At 36.3% G+C, this 22,341-nt stretch overlaps 1 protein-coding gene across 2 annotated transcripts in view; it reads right to left on the reverse strand.

The window, feature by feature from the left end:
• ERBB4 (erb-b2 receptor tyrosine kinase 4) overlaps positions 1–22,341 on the reverse strand; it is a 1,212,321-nt gene that overhangs the window by 1,128,256 nt on the left and 61,724 nt on the right. The window lies entirely within an intron of this gene.

Below are 22,341 nucleotides of genomic sequence, written 5' to 3' on the forward strand. Positions count from 1 at the left end.
AAAAAAAAAAGGTAAGAATTCTCTTTTTAGTTAGGCTCTGAAAGATACACAGAAATCTGTAAGGTACATATGGTGAGGAACGGTGCATTACAGCACTCAAGCAGAGAAAGGTGCATGCATGAGAAAGTGCATCACCTGTTAAAGAAAACTGAGAAACCCAATTTAGCAATAAGGACTGAATCAGGCAAATAGAGAGAGGAAGATGAATCTTGAAAGGCAGAATGGCAAGAGGCTGTGAAAGACCTGTAGGTTGAGCCTAGAAATTTGGACTTGATTCTCTGGGCAGTGAAAGTTTTATGTACAAGAGTCACATGATCAGGTCTCTAAAGGGAAAAAAAAAAAAAATCATTCAAGCATAGTGTAAGACAGATTTAATGAGAAGATGCTGGAGGGACCAATTTGGAGACAGTGGATTATTATAAGAGTTCCAGATAGAAACTGCTGTGGGCAACAAATAAGGCAGTACAAGTTAAGAAGGAGAGAAGCAGGTGAACAGATGAGGAAAATGTTTAGAAACAAAAATTAATAAACTGTAGATATATTTGGGTAGGAAAAGAAGAGAGTAATTTCAGGAGTGTCTTAAAGAGAAGAACATATCTTGCTCATTTTTGGACCCATTGTGTAGCACGGGTACCTTATAGGCATTTAAATGGCTGAGAATCAATGAATGAATTACATTCATTCTTACAATCAGACATTTATTAAAGGCTCCATGTATTCATTCATTAATTAGCTCCTCTGGATAACAAAAATAGAAAAGGGATTTAAGTATAATCAAATCTTTGACAAGTAAATTTGTACAGGGTGATTTCTGAGGCCATATATCTGAAGGCTTTGGGGTTATATATAAGAAAACTTTAACCTTCATATATGGAGACATAATTAGTTTGTGCTCTTTGAGTTGTTTTTTTTTTCTTTTACAGTATTAGATGTACACATAATATTCCCATAATCTCATCAAGTTAATTATTTCCCCATACACAAGTGTCAATTTATTAAGGAAAGTCAGGATGACACCCTTTGGTAATCAAAACATACATATAGTTTACAGTAGCCACACTAATGTAAAATACAAATAAAATAAAATACAAAAAGGAATAAATTTAAACAATAAGGTGAAAGATCTCTAAAAGGAAAACTATAAAACACTGATGAAAAAAATTGAAAAGGACAAAAATAATGAAAAGACATCCCATATTCATGAATTGGAAGTAATAATATTGTGAAAATGACCATACTACCAAAAGCAGTCTACATGTTCAATACAATCTCTCTCAAAATACCAATGACATTCTTCACAAAAATTTCTAAAAAATTTTGAATGGAACCACAAAAGACCTCAAATAGCCAAAGCTATCTTGACCAAAAAAGAACAGTGGTGGAGGCATTATACTACCTTACTTCAATATAATACAAAGCTGTAGTATCTAACATAGCATGGGAATGGCATAAAAACAGACACATAACCCAATAAAACAGAATAGAGAACACAGAAATAAATCCACATATTTACAGCCTACTAATGCTCAACAAAGGCATCAGAACATCCATGAGAGAAAGGACAATCTTTTCAATAAATTTTGCTGGAAAAACTGGATACCCACAAGGAGAATAATAAAACTAGACCACTACTGATATGATTTGGCTGTGTCCCCACCCAAATCTCATCTTGAATTCACATGTGTTGTGGGAGGGACCTGAATCATGGGAGGTAATTGAATCAAGAGGGCAAGTCTTTCTCATGCTGTTCTCTGACAGCGAATAGTTCTCACAAGATCTGATGGTTTTAAAAAAGAGTAATTCCCTTGCACAAACTCTCTCTCCTTGCCTGCTGCCATCCATGTAAGACATGACTTGCTCTTCCTTGCCTTCTGCCACAATTGTGAGGTTCCCCCAGGCATGTGGAACTGTAAGTCCAATTAACCTCTTTCTTTTGTAAATTGCCCAGTGTCAGGTGTCTTTATCAGCAGCATGAAAATTGATTAATACAATAAATTGGTACCAGTAGAGTGGGGCATTGCTGAAAAGATACCCCAAAATGTGGAAGCCAATTTGAAACTGAATTATAGGCAGACGTTGGAACATTTTGGAGGGCTGAGAAGATAGGAAAAATGTGGGAAAGTTTGAACTTCCTAGAGACTTATTGAATAGCTTTGACAAAAATGCTGATAGTGATATAAACAATAAGGTCGAGGCTGAGGTGTTCTCAGATGGAGATGAAGAACTTCTTGGGAACTGGAGCCAAGGTGACTCTTGTTATATTTCAGCAAAGAAGCTGGCATCATTTTGCCCCTGCCCTAGAGATCTGTGAAACTTTGAACTTGAGAGAGATGATTTAGGGTATCTGGTGGAAGACATATCTAAGCAGCAAAGCATTCAAGAAGTGACTTGGGTGCTGTTAAAGCATTCAATTTTATAAATGAAGAAGAGCATAAAAGTTCAGAAAATTTGCAACTGGACAATGCAATAGAAAAGAAAGTCCCAATTTCTGAGAAGAAATTCAAGCTGGCGGCAGAAATTTGCATAAATAATGAGGAGTCAAATGTTAATCACCAAGACAATGGGGAAAATGTCTCCAGGGCATGTCAGAGCTCTTCATGGCAGCCCCTCCTATCACAGGCCCAGAGGCCTAAGAGGAAAAAGTGGTTTACTGGGCAGGAACCAGGGTCCCCATGCTGTGTGCCACCTAGGGAGTTAGTACCCTGCATCCCAGCTGCTACAATCATGGCTGAAAGCTGCTACATTTCAGAAGATGTATGAAAACTCCTGGATGTCCAGGTAGAAGTTTGCTGCAGTGGAAGGGCTCTCATAGAGAACATCTGCTAGGGCAGTATGGAAGAGAAATGTGGGGTGGGAACCCCCACCCACAGAGTCCCTATTGTGGAGCTGTGAGAAGAGGGCCACCATCCTCCAGACCTCAGAGTGGTAGACCCAGTGATGGCTTCACCATGTGCCTGGAAAAGAAGCAGACACTCAAAGCTAGCCCGTGAAAGCAGCCAGGAGGGAGGCTGTACCCTGAAAAGCCACAGGGACAGAGCTGTCCAAGACCATGGGAACCCACCTCTTATATCAGCGTGACTTGGATTTAAGACAAGGGGTCATAAAAATCATTTTGGAGCTTTAAGATTTGTCTGCCTCACTGGATTTCAGGCATGCATGGGGACTGTAGCCCCTTTGTTTTGGCCAATTTCTCCACTTGGAATGGCTGTGTATTCCCAATGTCTGTACCCCCACTGTATCTAGGAAGTAAACTAACTTGCTTTTGGTTTCACATGCTCATAGGTGGAAGGGACTTGCCTTGTCTTAGATGAGACAATGGACTGTGGACTCAGAGTTAATGGTGAAATGAGTTAAGACTTTGGGGGACTGTTGGGAAGGCATAATTGGTTCCAAAATGTGAGGATGTGAGATTGGGAAGGGGTCAGGGGCAGAAAGATATGGTTTGGCTCTGTGTCCTCACCCAAATCTCATCTTGAACTGGGACCTTCTGGGAGATAACTCAGTCATGTAGGCAAGTCTTCCCCATGTTGTTCTCATGATAGTGAGTAAGTCTCATGGGATCTGATGGTTTTAAAAAGAGTAGTTCCTGTGCACTAGCTCTCTCTTTGCCTGCTGCCATCCATGTAAGACGTGACTTGCTCTTCCTTGCTTTCTGCCATGACTGTGAGGCTTCCCTAGCCACGTGGAACTTTAAGTCCAATAAAATTTCTTTCTTTTTCAAATTTCCCAGTGTCAGGCATGTCTTTATCAGCAGTGTGAAAATGGACTAATACATCTACCATATACAAAAACCAACTTTATCTGGAATAAAGACTTAAATGTAAGACCCAAAACGATGACACTATTAGAAGAAAACATTGGGGAAACAACACTTGAGGACATTGGTGTGGACAAAGATTTTATAGTTAAGATCTCAAAAGCACAGGCAACAAAAGGAAAAATAGACAAATTGAACTATATCAAACTAAAAAGCTTCTGCATAGTAAAAGAAACAATAAACAGATTGAAGAGACAACCAGCAGAATGGGAGAAAATATTTGCAAACTATTCATCTGTCAAGGACTAATATGCAGAATACACAATGAGCTCAAACAACTCAACAGCAAAAAAATAAATAATCCAATTTCAAAATGGGCAAAGTATCTGAACAGACATTTCTCAAGAGATGACATACAAATGGCAAACAAGCATATAAATATGTTCAATATCACTACTTATAAGTGCAAATCAAAACCCCAATGAGGTATCATCACAACCCAGTTAGAATGGGTATTCTCAAAAAGACAAAAAATAAGAAATCATGACAAGGATGCCAAAAAAGGACAATTCTTACATAGTGTGAGTGGGAATATAAATTAGTACAGCCATTACGGAAAATAGTATGGATGCTCCTCAAAAAAGTAAAGATATAACTACCATACAATTCAGCAATTCCATTACTGGGTATATATCTAAAGGAAAGGAAATCAGCAAGCAAAAACATCTGTGCACTGCCATGTTTATTGCAGCACTATTCACAATTGCCAAGATGTGGAATCAAACTAAGTATCTATTAATAAATACATAAAGGGAATATGGTATTTATACACAATAGAACACTCTTCAGTCATAAAAAAAATGAAATCTGTCATTTATGGCAACATGGATGAGCCAGGAATAAATTATGTTAAATTAAATAAGCTAGGCACACACACAAAATAAATACTGCATGTTCTCATTCATGTTGAAATTGAAAAAGTTGGTCTTATGTTAAGTATAGAGTAGAACAGTGGTTTGAAAGGCTGGAGAAGATCATGGAAGGAGGTATGGGTAGAGGTTGATTAAGGGATGCAAAATCACAGCGAAATAGAAACGTAAGTTCTAGGGTTCTATAGCACTGTAGGGTGACTATAGTTAACAACAATTATATATTTTCAAAGAGCTAGATGAGGGGATTTTGAATTTTCTCAACATAAAGAAATGGGACATGTTTGAGGTGGTGAATATACTAATTATCCTGATTTGATCACTACATATTGTGTAAATGTAAAATAGCACAATGTACTCCAGAATATGAACATCTGTGTCAATTAAAACTATTAATTAAAAACACATATATGTATATACGCTTTAGATTAAGATATATCTATCTATCATCTCTATATCTTTATCTCACTGGGCCATATACTAATCTCATATTGACATGATTTTCTGATTATAAACATTAAAATTATTTCATCCACCATAAAATTTCTGAATTATTTTTACATGTTACACTTTATTTATACCTGAAAAGGCTTATTTGATAGTGAAAGAGAAAAAACTCAAAAGATTGAAATTATTCTTCTGCATTAATGTTCTTCTATATGGTAAAACGATATATTACAATGCCCCAATACTGACAATCTGAGAAGCACAAACTAATTATTTTGTGTGTATCCCCAGTCAGTTTCATTCAATTAGCTCCATGACGCAGTTCAAAAGGTGATTAATTGGCCCTGTTTCATATTGCAGAATTACCATCCTATTTAGGATACCTGGAAAGACATTGAGAAACTTTAAATTTAAGTTTAATCACCTCGTCTAAAAATTAAAGAGAAATAAAAGGAAGGGTAACTGACATGCAAACCTTCTCTTAGCTGGAACAATTTCCTACTTGCTCTTACCCAGTGATACATTCTGTACACAATATACAATATCAGCAGTCAACACCTCTGGAAGAGGAATATAGAAACTGCCACTTCTGCTTAACTAGTTGGAGTGATGTGACAAGGATTAATTATGCATGAGAGGGTATCAGTAGACCCATGTGGTCTCAGAATAATGACTCTCCTTCTTACCCTGAAATCAAATCATCTTAGCTGGGAATGATTAAAAATATTTAATTATTGCTTTGAAATTGAGTACATTATTTGCTTCTACTTTTTTCACTATTGTGTCATATTTTTAAGCATAATTTTAACAACCTCACAAAAAATATTGGTATAATTCCATACATACTGTAAACAGATTTATTTCTGAGACCAGCGTCTCTCGTTTTTATGGGTAAGTGAATATTTGCAAGCACGGTTCTATTCCAGTAGAATCATTTTGCAGTCATTTGTTTTGTTTGTTGTTCATTATTGTTGTTTTACATGTTTGTAAACAGGTAAGAACAGATTTTTTTTCATAGCAATTATGAAATTAATACTTATACATTTTAACAAGGGAGTGCCAGTTTAGCTGCCTGAGAACCAATAAAGAATTTAATTTCCTATACTCATTTTCACATTTCATGGATCATAGTTTCAAAGGAGTTCTAATTATAAGAGTACCAACATCCATCAATTAGTAATTCAATTTGACATAGCTAGAAGTATATTATATATTTTAAGCACCTATGTCAGTTTTCTAGAGTGAAATTTCGAGCCTATTAGCCCCAAATAAGTTTTGTTATCTACAAAGTTTAAACTGTTTCTTTCCCACAAAACAAATAGTGGTCAATTAATACTGCCTTTTGAAAACAGCAACAATGATTTACATATAGTAGGTACTCAAAACTATTTGTTTTAATCAAATATCATAAAGACTTTGCAATCTATTGAGAAAGGGAAACATCACATCACACACACAAACACACACACACACACACACACACACACACACACCCCTTAGAAACTAATACTTAAACTAATACAAATTGAGAGTCAAAGACAATCGGAAATACTATAATAGAATGATAGTAAAACTCTGTTCTTGCCTAGTTCTGCCAACATCTACCTATAAGAGATTTTCCAAGCCACACACTTGAAATAAATGCAAAGTGAAGCAGACAGAATTACAGTGTTGAAGAATCAGCACAGGAGGCTAGGAAATAAGATACCTTGGTTAGCAATCCAGCATTATATAAATCTCTCTGGACTTGTTTCCTGATTCTAAAAGGAGGGCTGAACTAAATGACCTCCTAGGTCTTTTCCATCTCAAGAATGATAAATTTTCATGAAGGGACCAAAATCAATGGCATGATCAAAATTGCTAAGCCCTGACGTCTTCCTAAGTTTGATTTTACTTGAAATTTGCTGAAGAAGGCAAATATGAATAAATGAAAGGGAAAGCAAACAGTCATGGTCACAGCACACCTCTTTGCTGAATGGACGAGGAAGCAGAATCAGAATGACAACGATAATGTATATTTTTATATCTCTGTATAATTTACAAAGTGTTTTCCTATAACATATACATACACCTATTTTAGCCTAAAATAACTATTTAAAAAACTTAGCAAGCAAATTACCCAGGATCACTAAAGCATATGAAAATTGGAGTCAAATTTCAAAGCAAAGCATTTGGAGTTTAGCCTTGCTGTTAATCATAGCTGTGACTCAAATCTACACCTTTTGCTCCACTTCCTATTTTATTGCCCCTCAAGGCTTCATTACCTCCCTAACCAATATATTTTTGTGCTTTTCACCATTTATACCTAAAGTAGTCATCTCCCGGCTATGTGCCTCAAATATGGATATACATCCATTTTATTGTCCTCTTTTTCCCATCCACAGTCTATTTTCTAACCTAGTTTGCTACAAACAAACTTTGAATGTTAAATGGAATTTCAAATAGAAGAAATATTTGAAGTTATTCCATTTGAAATTCCATTTAACATTTAAAAGTAATATAACAGCTAGTAAGTTAAGCTCTGTGTTCTGACGGCAAATAATAAAAAATTTTAAATGAGATTAAATATAAGAACCAGAGCCACCGATTTCTAAACATCCTGAAAGTGCTTAAAATATCTTAAAAGTTTCCGAGAGACTTTACTGTTTTAAAGAAATCTTTTTTATACCAATATTCAAGAAACTATTATTATTCAACTTTAAAAGTTTAAAATTATAATTATAATTCCAACAGTAGTGATTTTTGTTGTACTATTCCATCTGCATTAAACATAAAACTACTGTTGACCCTTGAACAACACAGGTTTGAACTGCACGGGTCCACTTATACTTCGATTCTCCTCAACCAAATGTGGATTGAAAATACTGTATTTGCAAGATTCGAAACCCAAATATATGAAGGACCAACTTTTTGTATATACTTGGTGATACAGTTTGGCTCTGTGTCCCCACCCAAATCTCTTATTGTAGCTTCCAAAATTCCCATGTTGTGGAAGGGACCTGGTGGGAGAGATTGAATCATGGGGGTGGGTCTTTCCCGTGCTGTTCTTGTGATAGTGAATGGGTCTCACAAGAACTGGTGGTTTTAAAAATGGGAGTTTCTCTGCACTAGCTCTCTTTGCCTGCTGCCATCCAAGAAAGATGTGACTTGCTCCTCCTTGCCTTCTGCCATGATTGTGAGGCCTCCACAGCCATGTGAAACTGTAAGTTCAATAAACCTCTTTCTTTTTTAAACTGCTCAGTCTCAGTTATGTCTTTATCAGCAGCATGAAAATGGACTAATGCAATACATTGGTACCAGTAGAGTGGGGCACTGCTGAAAAGATACCCCAAAATGTGGAAGCCAATTTGGAACTGGTTAAAAGGCAGAGGCCTGGACAATTTAGAGGGCTGAGAAGACAGGAAAATGTGGGAAAGTTTGGAACTTCCTAGAGAATTTTTGAATGGCTTTGACAAAAATGCTGACAGTGATATGAACAATAAAGTTCAGGCTGAGGTAGTTTCAGATGGAGATGACGAACTTGTTCAGAACTACAGTGAAGGCGACTCTTGTTATGTTTTAGCAAAGAGACTGACAGCATTTTGCCCCTGCCCTAGAGATTTGTGGAACTTTGAACTTGAGAGAGATGATTTAGGGTATCTGGCGGAAGACATATCTAAGCACCAAAACATTCAAAATGTGACTTGTGTGTTGTTAAGGGCATTCAGTTTCAGAAGGAAAACAGAGTATAAAAGTTTGGAAAATTTTCAACCTGACAATGCAATAGAAAAGAAAATCCCATATTCTGAAGATAAGTTCAAGCTGGCTGCAGAAATTTGCGTAAGTAATAAGGAGCTGAATGTTAATCACCAAGACAATGGGGAAAATGTCTCCAGTGCAAGTCAGAGACCTTTGCAGCAGCCCCTTCCATCACAGACCCAGAGGCTTAAGAGGAAAAAGTGGTTTCGTAGGCCGAGGCCAGAGTCCCCATGCTGTGTGCAGCCTAGGGACTTGGTGCCCTGCATCCCAAGTTGGCCCCTTTCAGTTGCTCCAGCCATGGCTGAAAAGGGCCAACTTAGAGTTCAGGCCGTGACTTCAGAGGGTGTAAGCCTTAAGCCTTAGCAGCTTCCACATGATGTTGACCCTGCCAGTGCACATAAGTCAAGAATTGAGATTGGAGAACCTCTGCCTAGATTTCAGAAAATGTATGAAAATGCCTGGATGTCCAGGCAGAAGTTTGCTGTAGAGGTGGGGTGCTCATGGAGAACCTCTGCTAGGGCAATGCAGAAGGGAAATGTGGGGGTAGAAGTCCCCACACAGAGTTCCTATTGGGGCACAGCCTAGTGGAGCGGTGAGAAGAGGGCCACCATCCTCCAGACCCCAGAATGGTATATCCACTGACAGCTTGCATCATGCACCTGGAAAAGCTGCAGACACTCAACACTCGCCCGTGAAAGCAGCTGAAGGGAGGCTGTATCCTGCAAAGCCATAGGGGCAGAGCTGTTCAAGACCATGGAATCTACCTCTCACATCAGCATGACCTGGATGTGAGACATGGAGTCAAAGGAGATCATTTTAAGGCTGTAAGATTTGACTGCCTGGCTGGATTTTGGATATGCCTGGGTCCTGTAGCCCCTTTGTTTTGGCCAATTTCTCCCATTTGGAATGGCTGTATTTACCCAATTCCTGTACCCCCATTGTATCTAGGAAGTGACTAACTTGCTTTTGATTTTACAGGCTCATAGGCAGAAGGGACGTGCCTTGTCTCAGGTGAGACATTGGACTGTGAACTTCTAAGTTAAGGCTGAAACAAGTTAAGGCTTTGGGGGACTGGGGAAGGCATGAATGGTTTTGAAATGTGAGGACATGAGATTTGGGAGGTGCCAAGGGTGGAATGATATGGTTTGGCTCTGTGTCCCCACCCAAATCTCATCTTGTACCTCCTATAACTTCCACATATTGTGGGAGGGACCTGGTGGAAGATGATTGAATCATGGGGTGGGCTGTTCTAATGATAGCAAATGGGTCTCACACAATCTGATGGTTTTAAAAACGGGAGATTCTCTGCACAATCTCTCTCTTAGCCTGCTGCCATCCACATAAGATGTGACTTGCTCCTCCTTGCTTTCCACCATGATTGTGAGGCCTCCCCAGCCATGTGGAACTGTAAGTCCAATAAGCTTCTTTCTTTTGTAAATTGTCCCATCTTGGGTATGTCTTTATCAGCAGTGTGAAAACAGAGTAATACACTCAGTTTCTCAAGGCTGACTTCAGGACCTGGTATGTGCACATTTTGGTATCTGCGAGAGTGGTAGAACCAATGCTGGGAGTATATCCTACAAGAACTGTACTTTTCTTCTGGGCAAGACTGAAAGCTGTCAGTTCAAAGGAGAATTATAAGCATCTAGCAGAAATCAAAATTCAATACAACCATTTGAATAGGACAGGATATATTTCCTTTATAAGTTATCTGCCACATTATCAATTTACAAATAAAATTACTCAGTGGTTATGAATTGTTCCCTTATTAGGAAAAGAAAAATATCTTCTCTCTATATCAGTAGGCCATCATTGATTTGTAGACTGCTATAGGGATCAATCAAATCTTATTTTTCTAAAATGTTAACTGTGTTTCAATATTTAATATTTCAAATGGTGAATCAAAAGAAATCAAACACCTAAGAAATAGATTTATTTATATCATTTAACTCACTAAAAAAAGTGCTTTTCAAAATCTACATATAATACAGCGATGGTATTTTTCAACTACTAAACATCTGAATCATCTGATTACTAAAATTAGTATCGTTTCATTATTTATAGATATAGCATAAAATAATCTTTTAAATGTCTAGGGTCAAAAATACTTCAGAGTTTTCTCACATAATGAAACCATTATGAAATTTCCACATTTGAATGTCTCTTTCAAAAACATAGCTTTGTAAGATTAGACACTTGGAACCACTTTGGACAAATTTTAGTGGATTTATATTTCTATACTAACTGTAAACTTCCTTTTAAATCTATGTCCTGATGATGATGTATCTGCTACATATATATTACTGCCACTCTTTGAATGCGATTGCTAGCTCAGACAAATGTGACTGTCACTTTTTAGTTGCTGTTTTAAACAAGATATTATGTCTTGGGTTCCAACAGTATGCTTAGCACCATATAAACCTTTTTGAATTTTCTTATTTCCTCAATAATTGCACAGGTAAGTCTCTTATGGCTATTCATGATATTAATGATATTACAGTTTTTAATTTTCTTGGAGAGTACTACCTCAAATTTGAGACTAAACAGTATATGTGTTTTTAACAATATGCACACATTCAGATTTTCAATGCCTTCCAAAATTCTAGTGTGATCATGCATACTCAATCATTTTTTTTTTTTTCACAACAATTTCCAACACTACAATGGACCTATCGCATGGCTTTTGGCACATCCTGTGCCTATTCCTGTTTCTAATATATTCCTTATGCTCCTCTTTTTGGATGGAAAACCAGTTTTCTTTAGCTCCTTAGCTCTACTAATACTGTATTATTCTAAGTTATGTCAAACTGAAGTTTTCAAAATCTTCAGAAGACTACAGCACATAGTGAACCTGAAATTCTCTGAAAATTTTATTGTACATCCAGTCTGCAATATCACGTGAGTTCACAATACAACTTTTTTTAAAAAAAATTTTAGGTCTGTCTATTATACATCTACAAGTAGATTATAAATTTCTGGTGAATAAAGGCAAAGACTGCTAATTCATTATTTGTTGTCACCCATACCCTACCAAGATATAATTAGCTGTAAGCCCTCATACGGCTTCAAATAAAGTAAAAATTGTTTTCTTACAACATATCTATCTGGAAAATAGTGCCAGTCTCTCTGTGCTTCACCCAGTAACTGGCCTATCATCATTAGCTTTGAGGTGAAAAAAAAACGTGCCTTACTTGAGGAACCTATTTTCTGCTTACTCCAACTATGTGATTAAAAATAAGGATTGCCTATCATAGGACCAACTCCTCCCCGCCACACATACAGTTTTACAAGTAATGAGACCTGGGCCAATCAGAGACCTCCTCTGAGGTTTTCCAAAATGGAATTAAGGGAAGAAGTCAACCTTATTCTTTGAATGGCAAAGTTAAGAAGATATGAGACTGGAAGATGTTGGCAGCTACGGTCCAACTTTACAGAGTTATTCTGTGAAAATAACGCTAACACATGGTGAAAAGCATAGATAGATGAGAAATAAGAAGAGTGGTTTCTGGATTTTCTAGTTCCTGCTTCAGTTATTTCTGAGGTCCCGAAATGTCTTTGCCCTTTATTAGTTGGGTAACTTCAACCCTTTGGGGAAATATACACTGAAAGGTTAACAATCTACAAGAAGAGATTATGGATTATCGTAATGTGTTTCTTTTTTATTGTGGACTTTTCTAAATTTAATTCAAGAAACATATTTATTTAAAAGAAGCAGATACAAATAAAAGCTATCAATTAGCATGTAAATTACATTACTATTTATAAGTAAAATAATGTAATAGATCAAACTAACACTCTTTCCTACAACTAACCTAGATGCTTTATAAAGTATGAAAAGACAAGAAAATATTACCCAGGACCTAGACAAGAATAACAACACTCATGTGAATCTTTGGTATGATTAAAATAACTCAAATATGAGAGAGAATGAGGGCAGCTACTTTGCCTTCAACCTAATGTTTTGACTAGAGACATATTTCACAAAGAAAATATGATTGAAGTGGTGCCTTTGTCTGTAACAGTAACCTTCATTCTTGAATCAAAATTAATACCTTACAATACATTTTATATTGGAGAAATTTTCTAACTGGTTTTTAGAAATATTTTATTACTTAAATAGTATCATGTTCATTGTCTATGTTCATTGACAAAATTCTAAGAAAGAGACTCTTTGCGGAGTCTTTAGCCTTTAATCTTAAAATATCTCTGTCAACTAGAAAAATAGAAATCCTTTAATACAGAAATACAATAATCTACTATAATTAAGAAATTGTTCAAAATATTCTTGCAATTGCTGTTACTATGATGGCTACAACCAATAAATCGAGATCTCCGCAACACTGAAAATTAAGTATGATCTAGTCCAACGCCTTAAATTTTACTTTCTAGAGCAGCCCTTTCTCATCCATCTCCACGAAGAAACAACCTAGCTTATTTTAGTGGATAAGACCAGATTGTTCTTAAAATCTGTTACTATAATATAAATGAAAATGTACAACTTTCTAAAATAATATATTCCTTTTCCACTTATTGCTGTTGTTATTAATTCTGTAACAAAAATCATAAAAAAGATTCAAAGTTACATTTTGCATACATAGATTATTTACCGGTAGTTTGTTAATGCTAATAACACTGCAATAGTATATTTAATAATAATTGTTTTCCGTTTTGATGACAGTCAAAAGCAAATCTAGATTATATTTAACGAATTTTCCAGTTAACAAGAAAATGAAAGGTTTTAACACCTATTGTTTGTCACCTCCTCTGACTCAAATTAGAGGCAATGTCACAAGTGCTTGAAACTCTCTCATACTTAAGTGAGTAACATCTATTTTCTGTAATAAAAATTAGGAAATCCATTTGTATTCCAACTATCATTTTATAACTAGTTGCAATGTATTAAATATTTAATCATGCAAAATCCAACACATCATCAAATATATTCAAAATAATTTAACAGTGTTCAAGCTTATCTATTGTGGATCGTTCAATAAATGGGTGTACATTATAAAAGGTATATCTAAAAATGTTCTTTATTATTCAACTTTCCTACTAAAAGGAAGAGACCTAGGAAAGAGAGTATGCTAAAATGCTCTGAAACCTAAAATATATTGGCACAGCAACCTTTTATCATAGACGTTATTATCTCCATTTACAATTAAGGAAATAGAGGCTCGGGAAATGTAAATAAATGGCCCTCGATTGCACAGAAAGTGATATAGCTGGTCGGGTGCGGTGGCTCAAGTCTGTAATCCCAGCACTTTGGGAGGCTGAGACGGGCGGATCACGAGGTCAGGAGATCGAGACCATCCTGGCTAACACGGTGAAACCCCGTCTCTACTAAAAAAAAAATACAAAAAACTAGCCGGGCGAGGTGGCGGGCGCCTGTAGTCCCAGCTACTCGGGAGGCTGAGACAGGAGAATGGCGTAAACCCAGGAGGCGGAGCTTGCAGTGAGCTGAGATCTGGCCACTGCACTCCAGCCTGGGCGGCAGAGGGAGACTCCGTCTCAAAAAAAAAAAAAGAAAGAAAGTGATATAGCTTATTTGAATCCAGATGTACATGGCTTTTAAGCCTTTCTTTTCTTTTATGCTATTTCTTCCGGACTTCTCATACTCCTTACAAACAAATAGGCAGATAATAAAAGTTATTAAGTTAATTTGAGATGTTTTGGAGTTCCATATTAAAAAAAAAAAAAAAAAAAAAAAAAAACTTACCTAAGTAATTCTTAGCCAAGGCACATGCAAAGAGGTAGAAAGATATATAATTGGAAAGAGCCAGCACTTCCCAAAACTTAGTACTTACATGTAAAAGGAATAGTTTATTTAGTTTGAACTTTGCTTACTCTCAACAAACTTTTTAAAGTATTAGTAAAATAAAATTACTAGAAAAAAGTCATGTGTTTGCATTGTTATAACAATGTCAAATTATTATAAAAATTTCCTAAATACTCAGTCTCAAACTTTCAGTACTTACATCATAGAAGAGGCAGCACCAAACTATGGCCCCTACTTTCGTAATTACTGAAGCTATATGCATGAATGAAGAATAAGCCAATAATGTTAATGTATATTTAGCCTTGTGTATTAAAATATATTATGCATCTAGCTTTTTATTGAAATAAAAAGTTGAATCTATCCCGCCAAACAATTGTTGCAAATTCTTGGTTACTTCATTAAGCTGGCTGATCATTTGCTAATTTACCATTGAAAAACCACAAAAGTTCTGTTTAAGGAAAAGTCTGAATTATAGTAATAAAATGTATACTGTCTTAATAAACCCAGGTAGAGGAGAAAAAATGGAGGGGACTTGGTCAATTTCAAATGATTTGTTCATTTTTTGTTTTTGATTTATATATTATTATTGTTAATAAGCATCAACATTGCAAACTAATTTTTGAAATATTATAATTATTATTCAGTGGTTAAATTATTTCATCTTTCTGACAGGCTCAGCGGTGGTGTGGAATTAATCTTACTCTGAATATTATCGATAATCACTGCAATGGTGAAAATTCTTTTTTTTTTTTTTTTTTTTTTTTTTTTTTTTTTTTTTTGAGGACGGAAGCTCTCGCTTCTGTCGCCCAGGCTGCGAGTGCAGGTGCCGGATCTCAGGCTCACTACAAGCTCCGGGCCTCCCGGGTCACGCCATTCTCTCTGCCTCAGGCCCCCTCCCCAGGTAGCTGGGATACAGGGGGCGGCCGCCGAATCTCGGGCCGGCTAATTTCTGTTGCTATTTTTTAGTAGAGACGGGGTGGTATCACCGTGTTAAGCCAGGGGATGGTCCTCGATTCGGCTGACCTCGTGATCTGCCCGTCTCGGCCTCCCAAGCAGTGCTGGAATTACAGGCTTGAGCCACTGCGCCCGGCCAGAAAGTTCTTTAAATTAATACTTCTTGATAGTGAAATACAATATTAAACTTTGAAAATCAGAAAATAGATAACAAACATTTTTTTCAGTTATTTTATAGATGACACTATTTCCACTTGATTGTCCCAAATAAAAAAATAGTAAATTTGAGATGATGATACAGAAGCCAATTAATGGACTAATATGTCTCAATAAATACAGGCAAAAGAGTGATTTTTTTTTTTTTTTTTTTTTAGTATTTGTTCAGTGATGTCACAAATATGGTGCTTTGCAAATAGGGGTTCAGTAAATGATTGTTTAATTGAAACATTTTAGTGTAGGAGGCATAAACGAGTAATAAGGTTCAAAGTAGCTATTTTCAGGTTACTGAAGTGACACTTACTTACTGTGCCTGTCTCGCACTGGTATTAACTTCATATTGTGTTGGCAGAGAAAAGCTTTAACTGATGTTAGTATTACTGGAATGGCCAGCATTAGTATGTCTCAGCAGCCAAAAAATAACCTGTGGCACAGCAACAACTTGTCTCAAGCTTCAAGGAGGGCATGGGTTTGGAGACCTATATTCTGTATTAAAGTCTTCTATGAATAAACTTTCTGAGAGTCTTGAGGTTCCTGAAGTTTCTGTCCTTGTTTTGCTCCTCTTCTCAGTCTTTTTGACCCACTCATCTACTTTATAATTTCCACATCCAAAAAACTTTCTCTAGTCTTATTCTCTCCTAATACAGTCAAGCTCTTATGTTGGGTAGGCATTGCCAATAAAATACTCGAGAGACATCTTAAAATAAACTTGCCAAAACATAAACTAGTCACCATTTCCTGACACCTGACCTTTTTTTTTTTTTCCTTCGACCTCCTGGTAGGCTCAAGGGTTCCTAGCAGCTCAGCCTCCAGAGTAGCAGGGACCACTGGCTCACATCTCTATGCCCAGCTATTGGTCTCAAACTCCTGGCCTTGAAAGGTCCTCTCGCTCAGGCTTCCCAAACTGCTGGAATTACAAGTTTGAGCCACCACAATGGGACCACTCTCCTTATAGCCTCTGTTTCTGTTGGTTGCATGAATATCACCTAAGTTCTCAAACTAGAAAGCTTGCAAATCTTCTTAATTCTTCTTTCTTCATAGTCTACATCTCCAACTTACTACTAGCACCTCTAGCTATGCCGGTTTTACGGACAGACAACCAGTGCAGTCACACAGAATCCCTTGCTTGGAAGGGTCCCATGCTTCTCTGTGCTCTCAGCTGTTCTCTGCTCTGCAGTCATCATGAATCATTTCTGAACGAGAAGCTCTGCATTTTCTTGCACCAGGCCCTGCAAATTACATAGCCAGTCCTGTCTCCCATGTCCTTCATCCTCTGTAAAATGTGTGTTAGCCTCTAATCATACCACTAAATTTCTCACTTCCCTATCTTTGTGTTCATTTTCCCTCTGCTGAGAATGTTCCATTTGCTGATCAAATCCTCAAATATACATTTCTGGTGCCACTTCCTCCAGCAAGTCTTCCCTGCATAATTAAGCTACGATAAGCACTCTCATAATAATTATATCATTTCAATTATAAGAGTATGCTATTATTACCTACTCATGAATCTCTTTTATTCTATGAGGGGAAGAAGAAGGAATTATTTCACAACTAAGCTAGTGACATGTGAAAAACACACAATTATGTGTTATTGTATGAATGAATAACATGATGAAAAAATAATATAACTGCTATTAAGTCTTATGAATTAGTCTTACGAATTAAAACAAAAAAGCTATTAGAGTTTTATTTTTTATTCAAATGGAAATAATTATAATATTTGTATTATCAACTCTATATCCTAAACAGTTTTGGTATCTATCCACTTCTCCCTAGTTCCTTCTTTACCCTCACTCAGTCCAATCACTTTCATCTCTGAACTATATCACTGTCATGCACTCTCTTTCCTTCCTCCAGTCCTTTCCCCACAATACAGTCAGAGGGATCTTTTGAAATACAAATCAGACTGTGTACCCATAACAATTATTATTTGCCTATATCCTCCATATTTCAGCTTAAATATTACTTCCTCAGTGATGCCTGGAAAAGTTACTTAGCCCCAAAAATTAAAACATGCCATGTCCCCACCAAGCACACACACACACACACAAACACACACGCACACACACCTTTAATGACTTTGACTGCATTTTCTCTTTTTAGCATTTGGCTAACTTTGTAATTTATAACTTTTATAATTTAATAAAGTTTGTCTCCCTCACTAGAGCAAACGCTGTAAGTTAGGAATTATGTCTACTTGGCTTGGTATTCTATCACTAGTATACCTAGCAGATAGTAGGTGTCAAAAAACATTTTGTCAAATCAATGTACATAGCAGTATTAGGTAAACACATAGCATAGGAATTTTAATTAAAAAACCTCAAAAATGTACATATCCTGATGTCAAAATATTATTCTCATTCTCTTCTACCTTCTTCAATATAATGGCTTATATTGGTTATACTGATTCGTGGTACTTCACATTGCATTTAATGAAACTGCAACTATTTTAGGTATTTCTGAAGATTTCTAAAAATTATTCTGTAGTGTCTTTGTTTAGATTATATGTCTCAGTTTTTCCCTGAAGACCCTATTGAGCATATGAGAATTTAAGGGAAATAATGTAAAAGGTACCAAACAAAACTTTATGAACAATAAATACTACTTTCCTCATATATACATTAACACAAATTAAAAGTTTTATAACTATGTAACTGGGAGCCATAAAATATTTTCCTATATCAAACTCACTGGGCTTCAAAATTATTTTAAGTGTATACCTTCAGGACAGCCACTTGAGCACACAATAACTCTTGCGTCATCATGAAGCAAAACCTAAAGACAATACCATTGAAGTAGTCTATATAGAATTGCGAAGATCTTATTAACTACTTTTAGCTTCTATTTTTGCTTTCATAATGGCCTTTGGAACATTGATTCTTTTATATTCTAACTCCCTAAGCTTCAGTTTCCTCATCTATAAAATGGTATAGTAATGGTACCCACATCATAGTGTAATTTAAAAGATTAAATGAAACGATCTAGGTAAAACAATTAGTATAATGCTTGTCAACTTGTGAGTATCCAATAAATTTGAACAATAATAACTACTCAAAACTTCATTAGGGTCTAGAAAATCACAGAAATAGAAATAAAAATGACAAAGCAATACGAAGGGCTAGCTGGAAGGCAAAACTCAAAGCGTAAAGAATGTCTGTGTTTGTCAGGCAGTTTGACAGATTCTCATTAGCTACTCTCTGGCACTTGTTTTTCTTCCTATATTTCTGCCACTTTGATAGCCAGGCAACATTAACACCTCCAATGTAATCAGATAAGGAATGCAAAAGGAACCGTTACAATTAATTTGACTGAGAAGTAGACATGGACGATAAATGTGCAGTACACCCTCAGGACCATAAACACTTTACATTTATCTCTATTTATCCACATGTCAATTAAGGAACCAACTTGCTATAAGTCTTTTAATAAGAAATATTCATTTCCAACTAAAGTTGCCAAATTCCTATAATTCAAATCTATATTTGCTGGTGACTTTTAAATGAAAAGAAAACATATTTTTAAAAGCAATGTTCCCTTCTTGAATATTTCCACTTTATTGCTTTTGAATCGCTCAAGTTCAAATGAGACAATTAAATGCTGAGTCTTTTTTTGTTCAGAGGCGAGATGAAGGTAATTTGCTGCTTCATGCATCTGTTTTCTCATCAGCACAGTGAGGACTAGGCTAATTAGGGGATGAAAACAATATGGTCGTATGGATAGGCCAGATTGCTTGTCACTCAGTTATTCAATATGTAGGCTCTGTTTTGAGGACAGGAAACAGATAATGATTCTCTGGCATCTCTCTTGCAATGTGTGAAAAGAAAGAACTGGGAAGTGTTCAGATGTTTACCTGCTTATTTTTAGCCTTCATCCTAGAAATAATCTTACTGGGCTGTATCATTCATTTTGTCTTTACAAGAATAATCTTTATTAGAAAGCTTTGACCATGGCCAGTAACATTCAAAGAGAATGCAAGAACCCAATGAACTAACTTGAGTTCTGTTCAATTCATTCAAGTTCATTATTCTGTAATATTCTGTGGACCAGAAAAATTTGGTCCAAACACAAGTAAATGTGCCCCAATTTCAGAAAGTCTAATTTCACTAAATAGATTTAGTAAGAAAAAAATTAACATCTGAAAATATGAGATTAATTACAGAGCTTGTACCAGGCATGTTTTCTGGTACCAGTATGTCCTCAGTCACTTATAACAGGGAGAATTCAGACTCAAGGACAGTCTTTCCCAGGCCTGACTTGGAAAGGTCAATTAGTACAACTAGGTTCTCTTTCAGCTATTTGAACTAGGAAATCCCAAAGGAAATGGTGGCCAAAGAAAGTTGAAAATATGCATTAAGAGTTTCATAACCACAAGCAAAAGTTATGAATAAATATAAAATATAAGTGAGCAAGAGTAGTCAGGTGATAAGAGATAGAAGTCTAGCACAGATGCACAGAAATAAGCAGCAACATTCTGAGATGGACAGAGAGAGAGAGAGAGAGAGAGAGGGAGAGACAGAGAGAGACAGAGAGAGAGAGAGAGAGAGAGAGAGAGAGACGAGGAAAGGGAAAGAACAATTCCTATTTCTGAAAGCTTTAGGTTCCCATTGTCCTGAAAGTTCTAGGTCCCTAGTGCCAGGAAGCCTATAAATATCAGTTCCAATGGGCCTGACCATTCTGCATGCCCTATCTTTGAATTTTCCAGAGACTACTATCTCCCTTATTAATGATGTCATAAACTAAATGCCACCAAGATTTTCAACTGGATAAGGTCACCAGTTTCTCAAGAGATAAGTAAAACTGGCTGACATACCTTCATCTCAAATATTGTCAGAGACCCTGCATCTCTCCCCAAATCTCCAAAGATCAGTTTGTGGGTAGGAATGATGATTTAGCTTGTCCTCTTCAGCTCTGGCTTTGGGTTCCCACTTTTCCTACATTCTCTAACTGCACCCTGAATTTCACTTACAGCATTGCTCTGCTTTTGTTGTATCATGATTACTCCACTGGGCACTACGCCAAACCCTTCATTCCCCGAAGTGTCATATATTCAGGGATGTTTGTATGGCTGACTCTACTAAAATCTGGAACCAGAATGATGGTTACATGACAGCCAATAACTTAAATGCCAGGCATCCCTATTCTTAAAATCTCTCAGTCATTCTTATCATAAAGGAACTTCTATTCATTATCTTTTCTACTTAAGCCCCATCTTCCTGCCATGTTGAAAGACTCCGTTTTTCTCCCCTGATTGCCTCTTTAAAGCCCCCAATTCCTTGTAGATCTCTTAGAGCTACCTCTTTCTCTTAGCTTAGCCATCCAGGTTGTGACCAGGGTATCTTATACATGTAAACCTTGAAGGATGCCAATTAAACCATGCTCTGAAACATAGTCCCTTGTATCCCCAAGAGGAATTCTTAAGCTGCAATTTAAGAAAAGCAACTCTTTATAAACACAAGAGCACCCGATATGGAGTACTTACTGTGTGCCAAGCACTACGTTTAAAAGTCATTAACTCATTAAATTCCCCCCTCTCTCTCTCTTAATTTGAAGGTTCTATTAACATCCCTACTTTAATGATTAAAATTTGTGTGAGGCTCACAATATTAGGAAGTAACAGCATCTGAACTAGAACCAAAATATCCACTCACAATCACCATAATTCTGCCTGTCTGGTTGCCCTATAATGTAACATTACAACAAAGTTGTGTGCTGATGATAGAAAATGTATTTAAAATTTATCTGGGATATATGTTCTGTGGAAACCATTAGCTCTAAAACTGGCAAGAGACTAGAATTGAAAGAGGTAGCACACAGAGAGGTTCTGATGAAAGTGAATGTCATTTTAACAGAGGACTTCATGATGATTGCTGCCTAATAGTAGGTCGTGGCCTCACACAGAAAATTTCCAATGCACATTCCTGCATTTATGATAATTCTACTTTTTTTCTGTCATGTGGACAAGCCAAAAAAAGTCCCATAGTTATTTCTGTATATTTGAACTTCTCAATTAAATAAAAGCACCATTAAATTCTCACTTTTAACTCTTGTGGGAATTAATTATTACTTAGATGAAGAACTTTTTTTCAACTCTGTCTCTAGGCAAATAAACAACCTCAAAGGCAGATGGTACTTAAAAAACCTGATAACAATTTATAAAAAATATTTTATCTATTCAATAAAATATAACATTTCATTGAACATCTATGTAAAACAAAGATTGCTGTAACTTGTGAAATTGGACCTTATTAACATATGTATACTATCAAGTACATTTTACTGGAAAGAAACAGTACGTAAAAAGCTTGGCACATTGAAAAAACCAAAAGGAGGCCAGTGTGGCTGTAGCACAAGAAAGGGGAGCAAAAGGAAGATAAGAAGGCACCAGATTATGGATGCAAGACTTTCTTGGCCATGATGGAGATTTTGGATACTGTTTAAAGAAAAAATATAAAATTTCTAAAGATAGCTTGATAGTATTTTCCTTGTCTTGAAATAAGAACTAAAGAGCTACTCTATTCTTGTCC

Source organism: Rhinopithecus bieti, unplaced genomic scaffold (genome assembly GCF_001698545.2).
Source record: "Rhinopithecus bieti isolate Rb0 unplaced genomic scaffold, ASM169854v2 scaffold_1070, whole genome shotgun sequence".
Lineage (NCBI taxonomy): Eukaryota > Metazoa > Chordata > Mammalia > Primates > Cercopithecidae > Rhinopithecus > Rhinopithecus bieti.